The 16,056-nt window shown below is 38.1% G+C and overlaps 1 pseudogene; it reads right to left on the bottom strand.

Moving 5' to 3' along the window:
- Positions 1–12,895: 12,895 nt before the first annotated feature.
- Positions 12,896–13,812, bottom strand: LOC112825984 (glycine cleavage system H protein, mitochondrial-like; annotated as a pseudogene).
- Positions 13,813–16,056: the final 2,244 nt, after the last annotated feature.

Genomic DNA, 16,056 nt, shown 5'->3' with positions numbered 1-16,056 from the left:
CTTAACACCCCCCTCACTGAAATGGACAGATCATCTAAGCAAAAGACCAACAAGGAAATAAAGACTTTAAATGACACACTGGACCAAATGGACTTCACAGATATAATCAGAACATTCCATCCCAAAGCAACAGAATACCCATTCTACTCGAGTGCCCATGGAACATTCCCCAGAATAGATCACATCCTAGGTCACAAATCAGGTCTCAAACGGTACCAAGAGATTGGGATCATTCCGTGCATATTTTCAGACCACAATGCTTTGAAACTAGAACTCAATCACAAGAGGAAAGTCGGAAAGAACTCAAATACATGGAGGCTAAGGAGCATTCTACTGAAGAATGAATGGGTCAACCAGGAAATTAAAGAAGAATTAAAAAAAATCATGGAAACCAATGAAAATGAAAACATAACTGTTCAAAATCTTTGGGATACAGCAAAGGTGGTCCTAAGAGGAAAGTAAATAGCAATACAAGCCTTTCTCAAGAAACAAAAAAGGTCTCAAATAAACAACCTAACCCTACACCTAAAAGAGATGGAGAAAGAACAGCAAATAAAGCCTAAACCCAGCAGAAGAGAAATCATAAAGATCAGAGCAGAAATCAATGAAATAGAAAACAAAAGAACAGTAGAACAGATCAATGAAACTAGGAGCTGGTTCTTTGAAAGAATTAATAAGATTGATAAACCCCTGGCCAGACTTATCAAAAAGAAAAAAGAAAGGACCCAAATCAACAAAATCATGAATGAAAGAGGAGAGACCACAACCAACACCAAAGAAATACAATTATAAGACTATATTATGAGCAAATATACGCCAGCAAATTAGATAAACTGGAAGAAACGGATGCATTCCTAAAGATGTACAAACTACCAAAACTGAACCAGGAAGAATTAGAAAATCTGAACAGACCTATAACCACTAAGGAAATTGATGCAGTCATCAAAATCTCCCAACGAACAAGAGCTCAGTGCCAGATGGTTTCCCAGGGGAAGTCTACCAAACATTTAAAGAAGAATTAATACCTATTCTCCTGAAACTGTTCCAAAAATAGAAATGGAAAGAAAACTTCCAAACCTGTTTTATGAGGCCACCATTACCTTGATCTCCAAACCAGACAAAGACCCCATCAAAAAGGAGAATTACAGACCCATATCCTTGATCAACATGGATGCAAAAACTCTCACCAAAATACTAGCCAATAGGGTCCAACAGTACATTAAACGGATTATTCACCACGACCAAGTGGGATTTATTCCTGGGCTGCAAGTTTGGTTCAACATCTTCAAATCAATCAGCACGACACAATACATTAATAAAAGAAGGAACAGGAACCATATGATCCTCTCAATAGATGCAGAAATAGCATTTGACAAAGTACAGCATCCTTTCTTGATCAAAACTCTTCAGAGTATAGGGATAGAGGTACATACCTCAATATCATAAAAACCATCTATGAAAAACCCACAGCGAATATCATTCTCAATATAAAAAAGTGAGAGCTTTCCCCCGAAGATCAGGAACACAGCAGGGATGTCCATTATCACCACTGCTATTCAACATAGTGTTGGAAGTCCTAACCACAGCAATCAGACAACAAAAAGAAATAAATGGCATCAAAATCGGCAAAGAAGTCAAACTCTCACTGTTTGCAGATGATATGATACTTTATGTGGAAAACCCAAAAGACTCCACCCCAAAACCGCTAGAACTCATAGAGGCATTCAGTAAAGTGGCAACATATAGAATCAATGCACAGAAATCAGTGGCATTCCCATACAACAACAACAAGACAGTAAAAGAGAAATTGGGGCACCTGTGTGACTCCGATGTTAAGCATCTGCCTTTGGCTCAGGTCATGATCCCAGAGTCCTGCGATTGAGTCCCGCATCGGGCTCCCTGCTCCTTGGGAGCCTGCTTCTCCCTCTACCTCTCCCTCTTTCTCTCTCTGTCTCTCATAAATAAATAAAAATCTTTAAAAAAATAGAGAGAAATTAAGGAGTCGATCCTATTTACAATTGCACCCAAAACCATAAGATACCTAGGAATAAATCTAAGAGGCAAAGTATTTGTACAAAGAAAACTATAAAATATTCATGAAAGAAATTGAGGAATACAAAAAGAAATGGAAAAACGTTCCATGCTCATGGATTGGAAGAACAAAAATTGTGAAGATGTCAATGCTACCTAGAGCAATCTACACATTCATTGCAATCCCCATCAAAATATCATCTACTTTTTTCAAAGAAATGGAACAAATAATCCTAAAATTTGTATGGAACCAGAAAAGACCCTGAATAGCCAGAGGAATGTTGAAAAAGAAAAGCAAAGCTGGCGGCATCACAATTCCGGACTTCCAGCTCTATTACAAAGCTGTCATCATCAAGACAGTATGGTACTGGCACAAAAACAGACACATAGATCAATGCAACAGAATCGAGAGCCCAGAAATGGACCCTCAACTCTATGGTCAATTAATCTTCAACAAAGCAGGAAAGAATGTCCAACGGAAAGAAGACAGTTTCTTCAACAAATGGTGTTGGGAAAATTGGACAGCCACATGCAGAAGAATGAAACTGGACCATTTCCTTACACCACACACAAAAATAGACTCCAAATGGTTGAAAGACCTAAACGTGAGACAGGAGTCCATCAACATCCTAAAGGAGAACACAGGCAGCAACCTCTTCGACCTCAGATGCAGCAACTTCTTCCTAGACACATTGCTAAAGGCAAGGGAAGCAAGGGCAAAAATGAACTATTGGGACCTCACCAAGATAAAAAGCTTTTGCACAGCAAAAGAAACAGTGAACACAACCAAAAGACAACTGACAGAATGGGAGAAGATATTTGTAAATGACATATCAGGTAAAAAAGCTAGTATCCAAAATCTATAAAGAACTTATCAAACTTAACACCCAAAAAACAAATGATCAAATCAAGAAATGGGCAGAGTATATGAAGAGACCTTTTTCCAAAGAAGACATCTAAATGGCCAACAGACACGTGAAAAAGGGCTCAACATCACTCGGCATCAGGGAAATCCAAATCAAAACCTCAATGAGATATCACCCACACCAGTCAGAAAGGCTAAAAATTAACCAGTCAGGAAACGAGAGATGTTGGTGGGGATGCGGAGAAAGGGGAACCCTCCTATACTGTTGGTGGAAATGCTAGCTGTTGCAACCACTCTGGAAAAAAGTATGGAAGTTCCTCAAAATGTTCAAAATAGAGCTAGCATATGATCCAGCAATTGCACTACTGGGTATTTACCCCAAAGATACAAATGTAGGGATCCGAAGGGGTACGTGCACCCTGATGTTTATAGCATCAATATCCACAATAGCCAAACTGTGGAAAGAGCCAAGATGTCCATCGACAGATGAATGGATAAAGAAGCAGTGGTATATATATACAATGGAATATTATTCCGCCATCAAAAGAATGAGATCTTGCCATCTGCAATGATGTGGATGGAACTGGAGTGTATTATGCTGAATGAAATAAGCCAATCAGAGAAAGATATATATCATATTACCTCACTGATATGAGGAATTCTTAATCTCAGGAAACAAACTGAGGGTTGCTGGAGTAGTGGGGGGTGGGTGGGATGGGGTGGCTGTGTGATAGATATTGGGGAGGGTATGTGCTATGGTGAGCACTGTGAATTGTGCAAGACTGTTGAATCACAGATCTGTACCTCTGAAACAAATAGTACAATATATGTTAAAAAATATTTAGCAGGTGGGAAGGAATGGGGGGGGAATCAGAGGTGGAGACAAACTATGAGAGATGACGGACTCTGAAAAACAAACTGAGGGTTCTAGAGAGGAGGGCAGTGGGAGGATGGGTAGCCCAGTGATGGGTATTAAAGAGGGCACGTTCTGCATGGAGCACTGGGTGTTATACACAAATAATGAATCATGGAACACTACATCAAAAACTAATGATGTAATATATGGTGATTAACATAACAATAAAAATTAAAAAAAACATTTTATCAGTGGAAATTCAGACTTCCTATGCACTAAAAACTGTCACATCATTCCCATTTTTCCCTTTTTAACAGGAGTGCTTATTGTGTTTTTCCTGTCAAACTGTCACTGATGATTGAAGATTGGTTGTGTGAAGAGCAGATAACTTTTTAGTTCACAGGGCTTTGGATCAAAAGCAACTTCAGTCACACCTGAGGGCCTAATGTATATAATGAGATCTTGGTGTCAGAATCAGATGAGGCTTAAAAGGTCCTAAAATGAGCCTGAGAGCTATGTGTGAATGGGAGGGTTATGAATAAATAATTGTGGCCAAGAAAGAAGACTGCGGTAAATTGAACTAAGAGCCACAACTTTTTTTTTTTTTTTAATCACTTGCCCCTACAAGCTTGACATTACCTCAGGAAGAGGAGTTGGTTGGATATACTTCCTGACCCCTCGATTTTGGACTTGGTTCTGTGATTTGCTTGGGCAAATTTAATGTGGTGGGAGTGATTCCAAGCCTAGGTCTTAAAATAATTTGAACTTAAAGGAACTTTTCCAGCTTGTCCTTATGTGCTTCTGCCGTCACTAATTTTACCCCAGTTCCTGCAGTCTGGGCTCCAAAACAGACCAGACACAGTTAGACTTGGACTGTGGACTGTGAAGGAGGGTTACTTCAGTCAAGCTTGGGTCAACCAACTCCTAACTCCCCTTAGATAAAGGGCTTTCCTGCCAACCTGTGAGAAATAAATACTTCTTTCTTGTGCTTCACTGCAAAAGGTGTTTTGTAGAATAGTTAACTCATTCAGAAGTATATTATATTAATTAACATACCATAATTTTGTGTTAATCCAATGATGGACACTGAAGTTATTTCTGGTTTGGGCCATTATTAGGTTATTGATCCTCAACTCCAGACATAATTCTGTACCCTCCTTTGAGATTCTGGACTAGAATTTATGCAAATCATATCTCCACTTGGTGAGATGATTCCTGGTTAGGTTCCATTAATCTGGGGTGTTCTAGAGAGATCATGAAGCTAGAGGAAAAGAAATGGTCTTGCTTCTTCCTACTTGCCTCCTGTTCTGTCTGCTTCCTTTGAGAATCATTCCAGCAAACATCTTCATGTCAGCAATAGGAGTTCCTACCTGTAGCAATATTTTGATCTGCTTTGTAGTTTCACCCCAATTCACAAAACCTTATTCTATCCCCTCAGAGACACCAGCACTGGAAAATTATGCTTCTTACCGAGAGGTCTAAATCCAAGCCGACCACTACTTTCTCAGTGATCTTGGCTACTTTTTAGCTCTTCAGGGCTTTCTCCCTAAGTCTTTGAGCTTCAGTATTTTCAATTTTTCTACTTTTTTCCCCTTGGCCTTAGGGCTGTTAGCTGCATCCTACAGTTTCCACCTTTGGGAAAACTTTCTGTTTTCTTTCTGCCTTTTCTGATATATCATTAACAAATTCATATCTATTAACATTTTTAAATGTTTAATTCTCTTTGTTAAAAAGACTGGATAGATTTCCAAATCCTTTCTAATCTCCACCATTTTTCGAAGATTGTTAGGAATATTTTCGAGCATTACTATCAATGCACCTATGTAAGAATTTCTCTAGCATATACTCTAACCATGGAATTGGATAATAAGCTATTCACATGCTTAATGATTAGGCAATTCCCACTCTCTCTACAATGTGGTTATGTTAATTTATACACACAACAGTAGTAAGTATGTTAGAGTTCCCAGTACTCAACATTCCCATCCACCCTGGTAATTTGACATCTTCTTCCTTCTAATCATTATGAAATTATATCTCATTGTCATTTTAGTATGCATTCTTTAGATTACTAATGAGTTTTCACATCTTTATATATGCATAAAGCCATTTAATGTTGTAGTAGTGGTACAGGAAATTAAATGAAGGGTACAGTCATAGGAATTGCATCTGTGTTCCAATCACCTTACCCCCAAGTTCAGAACTGCACTAGAAGCATTATTATAAAGGATGAGTAGTTTTCATAGATTTTCACACAATGCAGCAAATGTAGTTTCAATGCTACTGTAAAAAGGGAAAGTAGGGGGGGCACCTGGGTGGCTCAGTCAGTTAAGCGTCTGCCTTCAGCTCAGGTCATCATCCCAGTGTTCTGGGATCATAGGAAAAAAGTGAAGTAATTGTAGAAAAGAAAACTCTAACATGGATAGAGCAAAAATTTAAAAGACAACCCCACCCACTTTCCTCAAATGTACAAGTACAAAGGGATCTATTAAAGGCAGGGAATAAACTGCCTGATGACAATTTTAAAGAACTCCTCATTTTAACCCCATAGGCAGTATCTCCAGAGCCAATGCCTCGTGGAAGTTTGCGGCAACTGTCTTGCTCTTGTCTGTTTTAAAGAAGTATGTGCCTCTCTATCCAATATTTTTAAAGAAAACACGTATGCCTCAGTGTGCATATGACCACTATTAAAGGAAATTTGGAAATGGGTTAGCAGTGAAATTAAGTTCCACAAGTAGAGTTAATATAGCCAGAATCATGATATCAATACTTCTCCATCTAGTTTTCTCTACATGATTAGATTTTGTCTTAATCTTACAAAGGTAAAACACTTTCTCTATTCAAATCAGTGTACCATGGGCATTAATTGCATATAGGCATTATCAGCTTATGTGTCTACCAGCACACATGAAATCTCCAAATGCATGCATGCTCTCTATCCATGCAATACTCTTTGAAATCAAAGTATAAGGCATGAGAATATGGTCTGTATGTACCTGAGACAAGGGTTTTTCAAGCAGAAAAATCAGTTATTGTTTTTAACACAATTTTTAAAAGTGTATTAGAAACAAAATGCACAAAGATTTTGGAGATTTACTGCATGTTCAGACACCAATATTTCGGTAAACTAGTTACAAATCTTCTTTGAGTTGATAGCCATGTCTTAGGAACTAAGAAACATTCATTTTTGAAGCAAGTGATTAAGCTACCTAGCAGAGATTTTAACTTCACAGTGACAAGAAAAGTTACAATGAAAAAGAAAAATATTGCTAGCTATGAAGCCTGAGTGTTAAAAAGGTAAAAACAAATCAAACACCTGCTACTGTGATAAGGGGTTTGTAATTATGACATGGCTTCTCAATTTCCAGGCTTATAATGTGTAAATGATGCTAACGTTGAGGCAGTAAAAATAAATTTCAAGAGTGACTTGACCTCAGAAACACAGTAATATCATATTTTTCATTGTTTTGGATTGACATTTTGGATCCAGGTATCCTCCATGTAGCGTGTCCTCTTGCATCCTCCTTTTCTTTCCAACTCATACCTTTGGGAAGCTCACCTGTATCACGTTCATCCTATGCTTTACCATGATTATCTTCTCTCACTGTCAAACAGATGTGATAATAGCTCCCTTATTCTGGGGAAACCTATAATAAAAGTGTGCAGTTGGGCAGAAACTGTCAGAACAGCTTATATAAAAATTGGTAATCCTTTTATTAACACAAATGACATCCAACTATGCTTCCACCTGTAGTGTGAGTGCTGGATGGTCTCAGGAATTTCCATTGCTCTCTCCTGACAGACCTAAGACATCCTCTCAAGCAGTAGCTTTGGAATTTTGCCCTCATTAGAAATCCAACCAAAAATTCAGTGTGCTTCTGACCAATTATGTTTCATGGATTTTAAGTCAACCTAATTTTAAATGTGGGATAAAAAGTATATTTGTTTTTTTTTCCTCATGATCAGATTAACTATATGATGATCACATTTGATTTTGATTTCCTTTTTACAAATTAAATGTGCCCAAAGTAGCTTATTATCTTTTATTTATATTTCTGTTGGATCCAGGTTGTTAAGAGGGCTTCAGAGGCAGAGGAATAAGGTGACCCTAAGCTTGCCTCCTCCCTTGAACACAGCTAGATAAATATCAAATCATTCTGAACACCCAAGAAATCAGTTGGAGATCTTAGAGAACAAAGCTGCTCCTCTGCAAGCAGAAAAAATGACTTGTGGATGGTAGGAGCTACAGAGAGTTGATTTGGGGGAGAGAAGAGCCATGGACACTGTGGAGGGGAGAGAGCCCTGATCCTGGAGAGAGGAGTGAAAGAGAATGACAGAAAGAGAGGGAAAGAGTGAAAAAAAAAGAGTGAAATCACATGCAGGGCACTGCACAAGAAGACTGTTCCCCAAAATCATTACCTGGAACAAAGGGGAGTGTTTATATACCACCAGTTGTTTTTTGTTGTTTGTTTGTTTGTTTTTCTTATAAACAGTGGAGTGCAGGGTCTGAAGTTTCAGACCACTGCCACTACCAGGGTCATGCCTGGTGAGCTGGGTGGTGTTCTGGTGGGGAAGCAGGGTGGAGTCCCAGGAACTGACAGTGTGGTCTGAGGATACCCTGGGTTGCACAGGAGGAAGTGGTTCCCCTGCTTGGAGTGCATTTGGCAAAGGTGATATGGCTTCTCTGTAAGCAAAAGACCCTCTGGGCACCAATGAGTTGCCCTGTTCACCAGAGTGGGAGCAAAGACACCGGCTAAGGGTAGCAAACCCTGCCACTAGCTGTGTGTTGTGATTTACCAAATTCTGAACCCCTGCACTGTTGTGTGACTGTTTTTTGGGACAAGTCTGCATCAACCACAGTGCAGTGAGATCCTCCCCCAGAGGATCAGCATGGTCCACCCTGTGGGTATCTCTGAAGTGTGGAGTTTTGAAACTCTGCCATGCCTGAGATAAAACACAAGAGTGCTCTGCTACCTGGAAGGTGGAGAGCTCCAACAAAGACAAGGTGAAGGTGGGGATCTGATGGAAGCTGGGGACACAAGAAGGGCAGTTGCTTGTCTTTTGGGGCTTCCTGAAGAGTGGTGGGCTCGAGCTCCCCTTCCAGCTCACCCACCAGCAGTGACTAACCTCACTGAGACAAAACAGTACCCCTAAGTGGACACCAGAGCTGCTTAAACCAAGGCCTGCCCCACTGTGCACTGGAGGGTGCATTTCCACTAGGGCAAGTCCACCTGAGAATCAACACAGCAGGGTTCTCCCCCAGAAAGTCTCTCTTGCACCAAGTCTACTGATCACAGAGTGCTGAAAAGTTTCAGCTCTAGGGGAAACAGGATTTAGCTTCCTTTGGGTTTTTTTATTTGTTTGTTTTCTTGTTTTTGTTTTTTGGATGCAGAAGGAGCAATTTATTTTATTTCATTTTTTAATTTTATTTTTTAAAATTATTTTTTTATTTTTTTATCTTTTTGTTTTCTATCAGGCTTCCCCTAACAAGCACACCAAAACACACCTTGGATCCAGCTTCCTTTATTGATTGATTGATTAATTGATTGATTTTTATTATATTTTATTTTATTTTATTTTATTTTATTTTATTTTATATTTTTTATCTTCAAAATGACAAGATGGAGGAATTCACCTCAAAAGAACTGGAAGAAACGATGGCCAGGGATTAATCAATACATATATAAGTATGATGTCTGAACTAGAATTTAAAACAACAATTATAAGGAATCTAGCTGGGCTTGATAAAAGCATAAAAGACACTAGAACATCTCTTACTGTAGGGATAAGAGAAATAAAATCTAGTCAGACTGAATTTAAAAATTCTATAATTGAGATGCAAACCTGAATGGGTCCCATAACAATAAGGGTGGATGAAACAGAGGAACAAATCAGTGATATAGAAGATAAAATTATGGAAAATATTGAAGCTGAAAAGAAGAGGGGAACAAAGGTAATGGATTACGAAGGTAGACTTAGGGAACTCAGCAACTTATTAAAATGTAATAACATTCCTATCATAGCAGTCCCAGAAGATGAAGAGAGAAAAAGGGGCAGAAGGTTTATTTAGCAAATTATAGCTGAAAACTTCCCTAATCTGGGGAAGGACACAGACATCAAAATACAAGAAGCACAGAGAATTCCCATTAAATTCAATAAAAGCTGGCCATTGCCAATGCATAACATAGTCAAATTCACAGAATACACAGACAAGGAAAAATCCTAAGACAGCAAGTGAAAAACGTCCTTAACCTACAAGGGAAAACAGATTAGATTTGCAGTGGATCTGTCCACAGAAACTTGGCAAGCCGGAAAAGAGTGGAAGGAAATGTTCAATGTGCTGAATGGGAAAAAATATGCAGGCAGGAATTCTTTATTCAGCAAGGCTTTCATTCAAAATAAAAGGAGAGACAAAGTTTTCCAGACATACAAAAGCTAAAAGAGTTTGTGACCACTTAACCAGCCCTGCCTGAACTATTAAGGGGGACTCTTTGAGTGGGGGAGAAAGGATCAAAAGCAACAAAGACTAGATAGGAACAGAGAACATCACCAGAGACACTAACTTTACAGGTAACACAATGGCACTAATTTCATGTTGTTCAACAATCACTCTGAATGTAAATGGACTAACTGTTCCAATTAAAAGACATAGGGCATTAGAAAAGAGAAAAAAAAAATAAGACCCATCCATATGCTGCCTACAAGAGACACATTTTAAATCTAAAGACACCTCCAGATTGAAAGTGAGGGGATGAAAAATCATCTCTCAAGCTAAATAGACATCAAAAGAAAGCCAGGGTAGCCATACTTAGATTTTAAAATATCATTATTAAGGGGTCTATCCATCAAGATCTAACAATCATAAATATTTATGTCCCCAACTTGGGAACACCCAAATATATAAATCAATTGATTACAAAAAACATGAAGAAACTTATTGATAATAATACCAATGATGTAATGTATGGTGATTAACATAACATAATAAAATTAAATTAAAAAAAGAATTTCAGGTAACATAAGAGTATAAATATGGTTAAAATCATTAGAAATAAAAGAATAATTTGGAATCATAATGGAAGAATCCAATGTTAGGCAAGAATAGGAAACTGAAAAATTTGAAAAAGCACATCCAACTCTAAAAATGAAGAAAATAAAGTCATTGAAATGGAAAATTCAATGGACAGATTAAGTAGCAGATTAGAAAAAGCTGAAAAGAAAATGACCTTTTATATATATGTATGTGATGCATCCTGAAATTTTTAAATATAAAAAGAGAAAATATGAACCAGATTAGGAGACATGGAGGATAGGATAAAGAGGTATTCCCCTAACTGGTGTTCAAGAGTTACTGGACACAGAAAATGGGAGGGGAGAATATTCAAAGAAATGGCTAAGAAATTTTCAGTACTGAAGATGTGACTTTTTATTTTCAAATACAGCATTAATTACTTAAAGCATAAAATATTCTTCAGCAACAACAACAAAAAAATGCAATAATAGTAGGGGACTTCAACATCCCACTCATGGCAACGGACAGACCACCTAAACAGAAAATCGGTAATGTAGCAGTGGCTTTGAATGACACACTGGACTGGATGGACTAAACAGATACATTCAGAATATTTAATCCTAAAACAGCAGAGTATACTTTTGAGTGCCCACAGAACATTCTCCAGAATAGATCACATATTGGCTCACAATCAGACCTCAACCAGTAAAAAATATTGAGATAACACCATGCATATTTTCGGACCACAGCAGTATAAAACTAGAAGTCAACCACATGAAAAAAAAAAAAATTGGAAAAATCAATACATGGCAGTTAAAGATATCTTAGTAAAGAACGAATGGGTTACCCAGGAATTATACAAAATAAAAAATCATGGAAGCAAATGAAAATTAAAAAAACACAACAGTTCAAAACCTTGGGATGCAGCAAAGGCAGTCTTACAAGGGAAGTATATTTCACTACAGGCTTACCTCAAGAATCAAGAAAAGTCTCAAATACATAACCTAACCTTACACCTAAAGGAGCCAGAAAAGGAACCACAAATAAAGCCAGCTGAAGAAGGGAATAATAAAGATTAGAGCAGAAATAAATTATATACAAACAAACAAAACCAGTAGAAGAGATCAATGAAACTAAGAGCTGGTTCTTCAAAAGAATTAATAAAATTGACATACCCCTATCCAGAGTGATCAAAAAGAAAAGAGCAAGGACCCAAATAAATAAATCACAAATGATAGAGGAGAGGACACAACCAACACTGCAGAAATACAAAGAATTATAGAGAATATTATGAAAAATGATATGCCAACAAACTGGGCAATATGGAAGAAATGGACAAATTCCTAGAAACACAGAAACTGCCAAAACTGAAATAGGAAGAAATAGAAAATTTGAACAGACCCATGATCAATAAAGACATTGAATCAGTAATCAAAAATCCTCCAATGAAGTCCAGGGCCAAGTGGCTTCCCTGGGGAATTCTACCAGGCATTTAGAAAGGAGTTAATACTTACTCTTCTCAAACTGTTCCCAAAACTAGAGATAGAAGGAAATGTTCCAAATTCCTTCTATGAGGCTAGCGTTACTTTGATTCCTAAACCAGACAAAGACCTCATTAAAAATGAGAATTACAGGTTGATATCCCTGATGAACATGGATGCCAAAATTCTCAACAAGATACTAGCGAATTGAATTCAACAGTACATGAAAAGAATCATTCATCACGATCAAGTGGGATTTGTTTCTGGGCTGTGGGGCTGGTTTAATATTGACAAACCAATCAACATGATACACCATGTTAATAAAAGAAAGGATAAGAACCATATGCAGAAAAAGCATTTGACAAAATATAACATCCATTCTTTTTTTTTTTTTAACGAAGAAGTTGAATGTTTTATTATTAAACTATCTTCCTGCAAGGCTGTTGCTTCATTGTATAAAAATAGCACCAGCAAGTGCAGTATATTGCAAAATTAAGGTAGTATTGTTCTTTATCTGACACATACAACTAACAAACCCTTCTCTACTGCCAGTTATTTCCAATGGAAAGATTATTTAAGCATTTTGACCCCCATCCAGGGATAGATGTAAGCTTAAGGCTTAAGGTAACAATGTCATCCTTGAATTACATAATTTTTATAACTAGTTTTTAACCAAAGATAATTTCAGGATTCTGAATATTATAACTGGAGCATAAAAATCAGAGGGTATTGCAAAACAGATGCATGTTGTGTTTTTCTGCAATCATTATAAAGTTAAGGGGTATTTTCTTCCATTAGCATTGTTGCAAGTAGTTTCTTTCTCCACTGGTATTGCTAGTAGTTGCTATTTTAAATCCTCTGTGTACCACTAATTTAAGACAACTATGCTAGATTAAGTTGTTTCATACTAGTTTATTTAGGGGTTCCATTTTCACTCCTCAATAGATTTTATGTATTTCTCATATGCTTCTTCACTCATTAATTCATCCAGTTCTGAAGGATCACTGAGTGCTATCTTGATCAGCCAACCATCTTCATAACAAGATTTGTTGACAAGTCCTGGATTTTCTGCAAGAGCTTCAGTAATTTCAGTTACTTCTCCTGATAGAGGAGAATAGAGTTCACTAGCAGCTTTCACACTTTCCAAAGCACCAAACTCATCTTGTTTGTTCAGTTTTGTCCCAACTTCAGGCAGACTACAGTAAACAACATCTCCCAGAGCTCCCTGTGCAAAATTGCTGATTCCCACTGTTCCAATACCATTTTATGTTGTTATCCATTCATGTTTGTCTGTGAATTTACGCACGGAGAGCAGAGCGGAGCCCGTGCGCAGTGTCCTGACGGCGCCCGCCCTCAGCCCCCAGGGCCGCGTCAGGCACGGTGCGGCGGGCGCGGAGGCGACGCGCAGACTGCAGGCCGCAGCCCGCACGCTCCGCACCGCTCGCAGCGCCACGTTCACAGACGTGCGGGGGTAGCGGTACAAGGGACTCGGGAACCCCAGCCTATAACATCCATTCTTGACAAAAAGCCTCCATAGTGTAGGGATTGCAGGAACATCTCTTAACATATCTTAATGGGGAAAACATGACAGTCTTTCCTCTATGGTCAGGAACAAGAAAAAGGATGTCCATGCTCACCATTACTGTTTAACATAGCAGTGGAAGTCTTAGCTTCAGCAATTAGAAAACAAAAGAAAAAAAAAAGGTATCCAAATCGGCAAAGAAGAAGTCAAACTTTCACTCTTTGAAAATGACGTGATACTTTAGAAAACCTGAAAGACTCCACCAAAAAATCGCTAGAACTAATACATGAATTCAGCATAGTTATAAACTCAACCTACAGAAATCTGTTGCATTTCTATACACCAATATCAAAGCAACAGAAAAAGAAACCAAGGAATTGATGTCATTTGCAATTGCACCAAAAAGCGTAAGATACCTAGAAAGAAATCTAACCAGAGGTAAAAGATTTATACTCTGAAAACTATAGAACACTTATGAAAGAAATTGAAGATGACACAAAAAAATGGAAAAGCATTCCATGCTCATGGTTTGCAAGAACAAACATGGTTAAAATGTCTATACTACCCAAAGGAATCTACACTTGTAATGCAATCCCTATCAAATACCACCCCATTTTTTACAGAGCTAGAACAAACAATCCTAAAGTTAGTATGGAATCACAAAAGATCTCAAATAGCCAAAGCAAAACTGAAAAAGAAAAAACAAAACTGGGGCATCATGATTCCGATTTCAAGCTACATTACAAAGCTGTAGTCATCAAGATAGTATGGTACTGGCACAAAAACAGACACATGATTCGATGGAATAGAATAGAAAACCCAGAAATGGACCCACAACACTATGGCCAATTCATCTTCAACAAAGCAGGAAAGAATATCCAATGGGGAAATGACAGTCTCTTCAACAAACTGGACAGGTGTTGGGAAAACGGGAGAGCAACATGCCGAAAAATGAAACTGGACCACGTCCTTACACCATATACAAAAATAAATTCAAAAAAGATGAAAGACCCAAACATGGGATAAGAAAACATCAAAATCCTAGAGGAGAACACAGGCAGCAACCTCTTTGACCATGGCCACAGTATCTTCCTACTAGACACATCATCAGAGGCAACAGAAACAAAAGCAAAAATGAACTGTTGGGACTTGATCAATCTAAAAAGCTTTTGCACAGCAAAGAAAACAATCAACAGAACCAAAAGGCAACCTAAAGAATGGGAGAAGATATTTGTAAATGACTTATCTCTAAAGGGTTAGTATCTAAAATCTAGGATGAACTTACCAAACTCAACACCCAAAAAACAAATAACCCAGTTAAGAAATGGGCAGAAGCCATGAATAGGCATTTTTCCAAAGAAGACAACCGGATGATCAACAGATACATGAAAAGGTGCTCAATATTACTCATCATCAGGGAAATACAAATCAAAACCATGATGAGATGCCACCTTATACATGTCAGAATGGCTAAAATTAATAACAGAAGAAAGAACAGGTGCTGGTGAGCATGAGGAGAAAGGGAGGAGAAAGGGAACCCTCTTACACTGTTGGTAGGAATGCAAATTGGTACAGCCACTCTAGAAAACAGTATGGAGGTTCCTAAAAATGTTAAAAATAGAACTACCTTGGGGTGCCTGGGTGGCTCAGTCGTTAAGCGTCTGCCTTCGGCTCAGGTCATGATCCCAGGGTCCTGGGATCGAGCCCCGCATCGGGATCCCTGCTCCGCGGGAAGCCTGCTTCTCCCTCTCCCACTCCCCCTGCTTGTGTTCCCCCTCTCGCTGTGTCTCTCTCTGTCAAATAAATAAATAAAATCTTAAAAAAAAAAAGAACTACCTTAAGATCCAGCTATTGTACTACTAGATAATTACCCAAAGGATAATATATAGTATATTGTTTTATAGGAATATTACTTGACCATCAAAAAGAATGAAATCTTATCATTTGCAATGATGTGGATGGAGCTGGATGGAGGGTATTATGCTAAGCAAAATACGTCAGTCAGAGAAGGACAAATACCACATGATTTCACTCATATGTGGAATTTAAGAAACAAAACAAACATATGGGAAGGGAGAGAAAAAGAATAACAACAACAACAACAACAACAAAATAGAGAGAGGGAAACAAGCCATAAGAGACTCTTAACATTAGCGAAGAAACTGAGGGTTGATGGATAGAGGTGAGGGAGAGGGGGGATGTGCTAGATGGGTGATGGATATTAAGGAGGGCACTTGTTGTAATGAGCACTGGGTATGTTATGTAAGTGATGAATCACTGAATTGTACT

Source organism: Callorhinus ursinus, unplaced genomic scaffold, assembly GCF_003265705.2.
Source record: "Callorhinus ursinus isolate GAN/ISIS: 27379988/994484 unplaced genomic scaffold, GSC_fseal_2.0 scaffold4, whole genome shotgun sequence".
Classification (NCBI taxonomy): domain Eukaryota; kingdom Metazoa; phylum Chordata; class Mammalia; order Carnivora; family Otariidae; genus Callorhinus; species Callorhinus ursinus.
Note: the sequence above shows the minus strand (reverse complement) of the source record. Positions and strands in the feature narration are given on the sequence as shown.